The sequence below is a fragment of the Myxine glutinosa genome, chromosome 9 (genome assembly GCF_964187855.1).
Source record: "Myxine glutinosa chromosome 9, kmMyxGlut1.1, whole genome shotgun sequence".
In the NCBI taxonomy this organism is placed as follows: Eukaryota; Metazoa; Chordata; class Myxini; order Myxiniformes; family Myxinidae; genus Myxine; species Myxine glutinosa.
The window spans coordinates 53,700,887-53,707,335 of NC_136269.1; the positions used below are offsets into that span (position 1 = coordinate 53,700,887).

The 6,449-nt window shown below is 51.8% G+C and overlaps 1 pseudogene; it reads left to right on the forward strand.

Moving 5' to 3' along the window:
• Nucleotides 1-1,383: 1,383 nt before the first annotated feature.
• Nucleotides 1,384-5,116, forward strand: LOC144893716 (protein FAM200C-like; annotated as a pseudogene).
• Nucleotides 5,117-6,449: the final 1,333 nt, after the last annotated feature.

A 6,449-nucleotide genomic window follows, 5' to 3' on the forward strand; every position in this document is an offset into this window, starting at 1 on the left:
ATGATGTTACGATCTAATTGAAATTAAACCTATCTATGGGACGAGTTGTGGATTTGGTTGATTTTCACAACACTTAATTTCAATTATGATCTTCGGAAATGGCGGGACACGAGTCTTGCGATGGCCGGATGAACGCAGATCACAGACGAGCGTTCCCGACATTCTCCGCGCTCCTGCGAGGCCCACCTCGGAGAAGAATGACCGGCGGAGGACCCGTCGAGCTAGCTCCAGCTACGGAGCTCCGACTACTCTCGCCGCCGGTCTACCTCGATGGGACCGGAAGCGCAAGCATTTTGCGGAACCGCGCCGTCAAAGCGCGAACTGCTCTCCTGGGGCCCGGACGCCGGAGCAGGCATGACGGACTCCGGCAAGGCGCCTGCGGAAGGAGGCCACTGGGAAATGTCCTGGGCCGCAACCCCGTCGGAACGACGGACCCGCTTGGCGCCGAAGGTACGAGTCTAGCCTCGGTTGCTCGAAACGCTAACGGCTCCGTCCGAGAGAATCATCCAAGATTTGCGTGCCTCGGCCCGAGATGAGATTCCCACGCGAGTGATCACGACTCCCATGTCGGCCATGCCTCCACACGGCCGGCACACTCCGACCACTCGCTACTCGGTGGAATCGCCTCCTCCGCGCGGATCGCGCCCTGCTCGTCGGGATCACGCCGTGCCTCACACGGCCGGCTCACCCTGACCACTCGCTTCTCGGTGGAACCACCTCCTCCACGCGAATCGCGCACTGCTCGTCGGAATCACGCCGTGCCTCACACGGCCGGCTCACCCTGACCACTCGCTTCTCGGTGGAACCATCTCCTCCGCGCGAATCGTGCACTGCTCGTCGGAATCACGCCGTGCCTCACACGGCCGGCTCACCCTGACCACTCGCTTCTCGGTGGAACCACCTCCTCCGCGCGAATCGCGCACTGCTCGTCGGAATCACGCCGTGCCTCACACGGCCGGCTCACTCCGGCTGCTCGGTGGAATCACCTCCTCCACGCGAATCCCCTCGCTGCTCGGTGGAACCACCCCCTCCGTGCGAATCACGCACTGCTCGTCAGAATCACGCTGTGCCTCACACGGCCGGCTCCCTCCGGCTGCTCGGTGGAATCACCTCCGCGCGAATCATCGTGCACTGCACCCATCGCGTGCTAATACTCTGGGAGGCCTGCGATTCCGATCGCTGCTCGGAATCACCTCCTCACGCACAAATCACGCGCTGCACCATCAATCACGCGCTGGATGGCATCCTCACTAGGCACGATGCGCCAGTCGCGCGCGCCGCATCTTCGCTGGATGGACCCCTTCTTCACACAAAGCGCATGCGATTCCCCTTGCTGGCACTACTCTGTGGCCCCGTTGCTGCTGGTCGGAATCCCACCTACGCATGGCTTCTCAGCGAGGCCGGCGAACACCGCTGCCCGGACTCGCCTCAACGCGTGAGGCTCGTTTGGCTCCACTCGGGGACTTGCCGAGCATGGTCTTCCTAAACTTTCATCATCTTCCGCTGTCATAACCTTAATAAACAATCTTAAAGGGTTCTAAGGGGTTCACGGCACTCGGGGATTTGTGAAATGTGATTTGTGAAATGTGATTTGTGTTGGCGTGATGTATCGTATCATGCTAGATACCGTTGATAACTACCGCACTGCGGCCGCTATTCCCCCGCTTCAATCCCGGACAAACTCTGCCCGAACCAATTGATGACGTCACCGACTAATCACGCGTTTGCTCTACGGCATCATTAACGTAATTGCGTGCTTCACGCGATCTCATCGGGGATTCGTTTACATTTCCATGTACCTTGGTAAACTACGTACCAAATGTCCTTTACGTAAACGACGTAAACTACGTAACGCGGCGCTACCTCAAGGTCGCGCGCCCGCGCCATTTAGGGAGTACACGGTGACCTCGTGAAATGGTGACATTGAGCGTCGCGCCCGACTCCCTTGTCACCTGCGCAAGTAACGGGGGCACCGTACTGCCTGCTCGCCCTTGACTCTGGGCTTGTTGATTTATCGGACAGAGCTCTTGGCTCGTATCTACGCACATTTCGAGACTGCGAGACGCCTCGTCTGATTCCATTTTCCCTCTGCCCCAGACTGACTGTGACTCAGACTGACCCAGACTGTGAAGGTCGTCTGACTTCGGAATGCAGCGCGCTGCTGCAACCTCGGTGGGGGGGGGGGGGGGGGGGGGTGGGGGTGGGATCCCTGGAGGTTATTGTTGCTCGCCCGGATGCCGTCCGGTATAACGACTCCCCCCTCGCCCCTTGTGGGGACCCAGGATGACGTCCATGGCTGTCTTTGTGTCTTTGAGTGAGTCTTTGTGTCTTTGAGTGAGTCTTTGAGTCCATGGATGGTCGATCCGAGCCATTCAATGAAGGCGTTGAATGGATGGATTGGTCGGACATCCGTGGATGGTCAATCCATCCGGGACATCTAGCATGGATGGACAGTCCATCCGGGGCGATGGCTGTCTTTGGGTCTCTGAGTCTTTGCGTCCGTGGATGGTCGATCCATCCGCGGTCCGGCTGGATCCGTGCCATGCAATGAAGGCGTTGAATGGATGGATCGGTCGGACATCCGTGGATGGCCAATCCATTCGGGACATCTAGCATGGCAATCATCTCGACATCTAGACAATCCATCCGGGACAACGCTGGGACAAACAAGGTTTGTCCAGCCGGGACTCTCTCTCGGTTTGTGAATGGGACAGTTCAATTCGCTTTGAAAGGGACAATCCTTCCATCCGGGGCATCCTCTCGGTAGCCGGTATAGCCGATCTTCTCCGATCCTCCGCGCGCTGTACAGCAGGACAGGATTGCCATATGCATCCCGGAGGTTCTGCGCGCTTCGCTGGAGAGGCGCGTTTCGGTCGTTTTTGTCGTCCATCCGGGACGTTCTCTCGGCAGCCGGTAAAGCCGGTTTTCTCCGATCCTCCGAGCGCTGTACTGCAGGATGGGATTGCCGTATGCATCGCGGAGGTTCTGCACGCTCCGCTGGGGAGGCGCGTTCCGGTCGTTTTGTGCGTCGTCGTAATCAGCCATGCCGGTCGTTCGGGCAGCCTACGGAGGGCACTCGTGGCAAACGTTTTGCTTGAAACTATTTGCCGGAGCTTGTAATTCGTACGCGCTGCCGTCAGAGAGCGCTCGAGTCTCGTGATTTCAAAACAGGGGGACTCCGGGGTATCGCGTAACTCTCGTTATGGCTCTCGTCGGTTCTCTCCCTCGGCAATTCCATGACATGGATCTAATGTGGATCGACCCTGTACCCTTGGGAGCCAAGGCAGGTACAGACTTACTGTAATGGACTTACTATAATGGCCTCCTGTCATGTAATCTTACTTACTGTTACAACTCCTAGGCCGGTACAGACTTACTGTAATTGACTTACACTGCCATAGCCTCCTGTCATGTAATCTTACTTACTGTTACAGCTTACTGTAAAGAGGCTTACTGATTTACACATCTTCCACATCGACACATCTTCCTGTAATGTGTTGCCCTGCGACGAATAGACATGGCTTACTGGTTTACACATCTTCTACATCGACACATCTGCCTGAAATGCGTTGCATTGCGACGAATGGACATTCGCTCTTCGACAAGGTACACCTTATCCAGCACATAGGCCTGTGAGACTAGACTATTGTGACCCACAGGCTCATCGTCTGCCAGTATCGGACATATTTGCTAACCAGGCTATGAGTGCGCCTAGAGAACATCTGCCGTCCCTCCCTTCGCCTGATACACCCCTGCCTGAAGCGGTGAGGGCACTGAGGTGCCCCTCCGACACCTGCCTCCAGCGGCTACTCCGAAGCAGGGGACTCCGGATTTGGGGACGTCGTACCCGGTAGTTTCCGAACCTGTGCTGGCAGGGTAATTCGCCACACTGACCTCTACGGATGGACCGACTGACCTGTACTACTGATAATGGATTTGTTTCGTATAGCGCTTTCCAGGAAGCCCTAAAGACGCTTTGACAGTGTGCGAAACATAACACAATGGCGTAAAGACAAGAATCAATAGGGATATTTCTTTGACACCCTAATAATGATATAATGACTTCCTCTACCCATTAATGCTGACGCGCGCTCGCTTCCTGCCTAGTGGCAGCATAGTTCTAACGGCGGGGAGAATGTGGTGAAAATGTAAGTTGAACCCAGGTGTGACGCTCACTTAAACCACTGGGCGGTGTCTATAAGACCTCGGGACGTCCGCGACTCGAGGCCACTCCTGCGACTTTATACAATGACATGTAGAATTGAATGATACGTACCCACTTATATTCTAGGCTTGCTTGCATTGACTGATATATCCAATCTTTCTCATATGATGCCTTGATCCTGACATACATGTTGCATGGTGTATTTTACAGGATGATGATACGATCTAATTGAAATTAAACCTATCTATGGGACGAGTTGTGGATTTGGGTGATTTTCACAACAGGTGTCTTTATCGAATAACACAGTGCAGCGTCGCATCCGTGACATGTCGGAAGATGTGAAACAACAGATCATCAATGAGATTAAGGCGGCGCCTTTCGGCTTGTTTTCTTTTCAACTTGATGAATCGACCGATGTTAGTTCCTGCTCCCAGCTACTGGCATTCGTTCGCTATGTCAAGGGAGATGATATCAAGGAAGAAATCTTGTTCTGCAGTGCCCTGGAAACAACGACAAAAGCTAACGACGTCATGGAAAAAAATGAAGTTGTTCTTCGATGCGGGAGGAATTCAGTGGGAGAATGTATGCAGTGTCTGTACTGACGGTGCTCCTGCCATGCTTGGTTCCAAATCCGGATTCCAAGCAAAAGTGAAGATGCTGGCACCACAAGTGAAAGCAACCCACTGTATGATTCATCGCTATGCCCTGGCTTGTAAGACTCTCCCTCTCTCATTGAAGAAAGTTCTTGAAGTCATAATCAAGATTGTTAACTACATCAAGGCAGGGGCTCTCAACACCCGAATGTTCAAGGAGCTGTGCAAAGACATGAACGCGGAACATGAAACGTTGCTGTACTATACTGCTGTACGCTGGCTTTCGAAAGTGAATGTTCTGAACCGCGTCTTTGAACTTCGTGCGGAAGTCAAACATTTCTTGAATCTTCAAGGGTAACATGACCTCTTGCATCATTATGACGAAGAATTGTGGAATGAACGACTTGCTTATCTTGCTGACATTTTCGTGCAGCAGAACCAGCTGAACCTCAAGCTCCAAAGAAGAGCGACTAATATTATTCTTTTCCACGATCATCTCAGAGGATTTGTTGCCAAACTCTAAAACTGGCGCAGGAAAGTGAACACAGGAAACATTGCTATGTTCAAAAGAATGTCTGAATTGCAAGACAGCATGGGAAAAGAGCTTGATCCCGTACTGAAAAATGACATTCTTGAGCATCTGCAGTCACTGGAGCTATAATTTCATGAGTATTTTCCTGATTTAGATGACAATGAGGCAAAAATTGTGAGGAATCCTTCTTCCGTCAACCTTTGCATGGAGAGCATGCTGGAGGCAATGCAAGATGAATTCCTGGATCTCTGAAACGATTCAGTTGCCAAAGACACATTCGAAGAGAAGAGCTTGACGGAGTTTTGGGTGGGAATGGGTCGCTACCCTAATATCAGCCAGATAGCTATCCGGGTGCTTATGCCATTCTCGTCTACTTATCTCTGCAAAGCGGGATTTTCCACGCTGTTGAATATCCAATCGAAACAGCGTAATTGGCTCCACATTGAAGATGACCTCCACTGTGCCCTGACTGTGACTCAACCACGGATACCCCAATTGGTAGCTAAAATGCAATTTCAGCCATCCCACTGAGTTTTTAATTCACTTTTATGGTGCATGCACCGCGTCCCTAGTTTTGATGACCTGAGTTGTTGTCGAATTGAGTTTCTTTTTGTGAGATTATAACACACTGCGTTAAATACAGACACAACAGAGGTTTCTAGTTTTCACATATTCTTGACTTGGTATTCTTGACGTTACATATTCTTGACGCGAGATGGTACCTTTTCATAGTTTTCTTGTGTGAAAGTTCTATTTTATGCTGTCCATAGTGATGTGACTGATAATATTAAAATCTCATATCAAACATGCATCATTTGAGCAGCGTTGCTTTGTTTGCTTCTTCCAAAAACGATGTCGTTTGGAGCCAATAAGGAACAGAAAAAAACTATGGAACTAAATGTTCATGTTGGCTACTCGGAATTCTTCATTTTCTGTGTAATAATTTACCAATTCTCATACAAACAAAATAGCCAATTTAAGGAAAAAACACCTCTCAGAATGCACCAAAGAGCATCTAGAAATCAAAATTTTCTGGGGGGCACGCCCCCAGACACCCCTAGCCTGCTTACACGCGCTCCGCCGCTCGACCTCCGCGAAAGGCAGGGAGTGCTGGGGATGTGCTCTGGGAGCCAAGGGGGCCATAACACAAAAAAGGTTG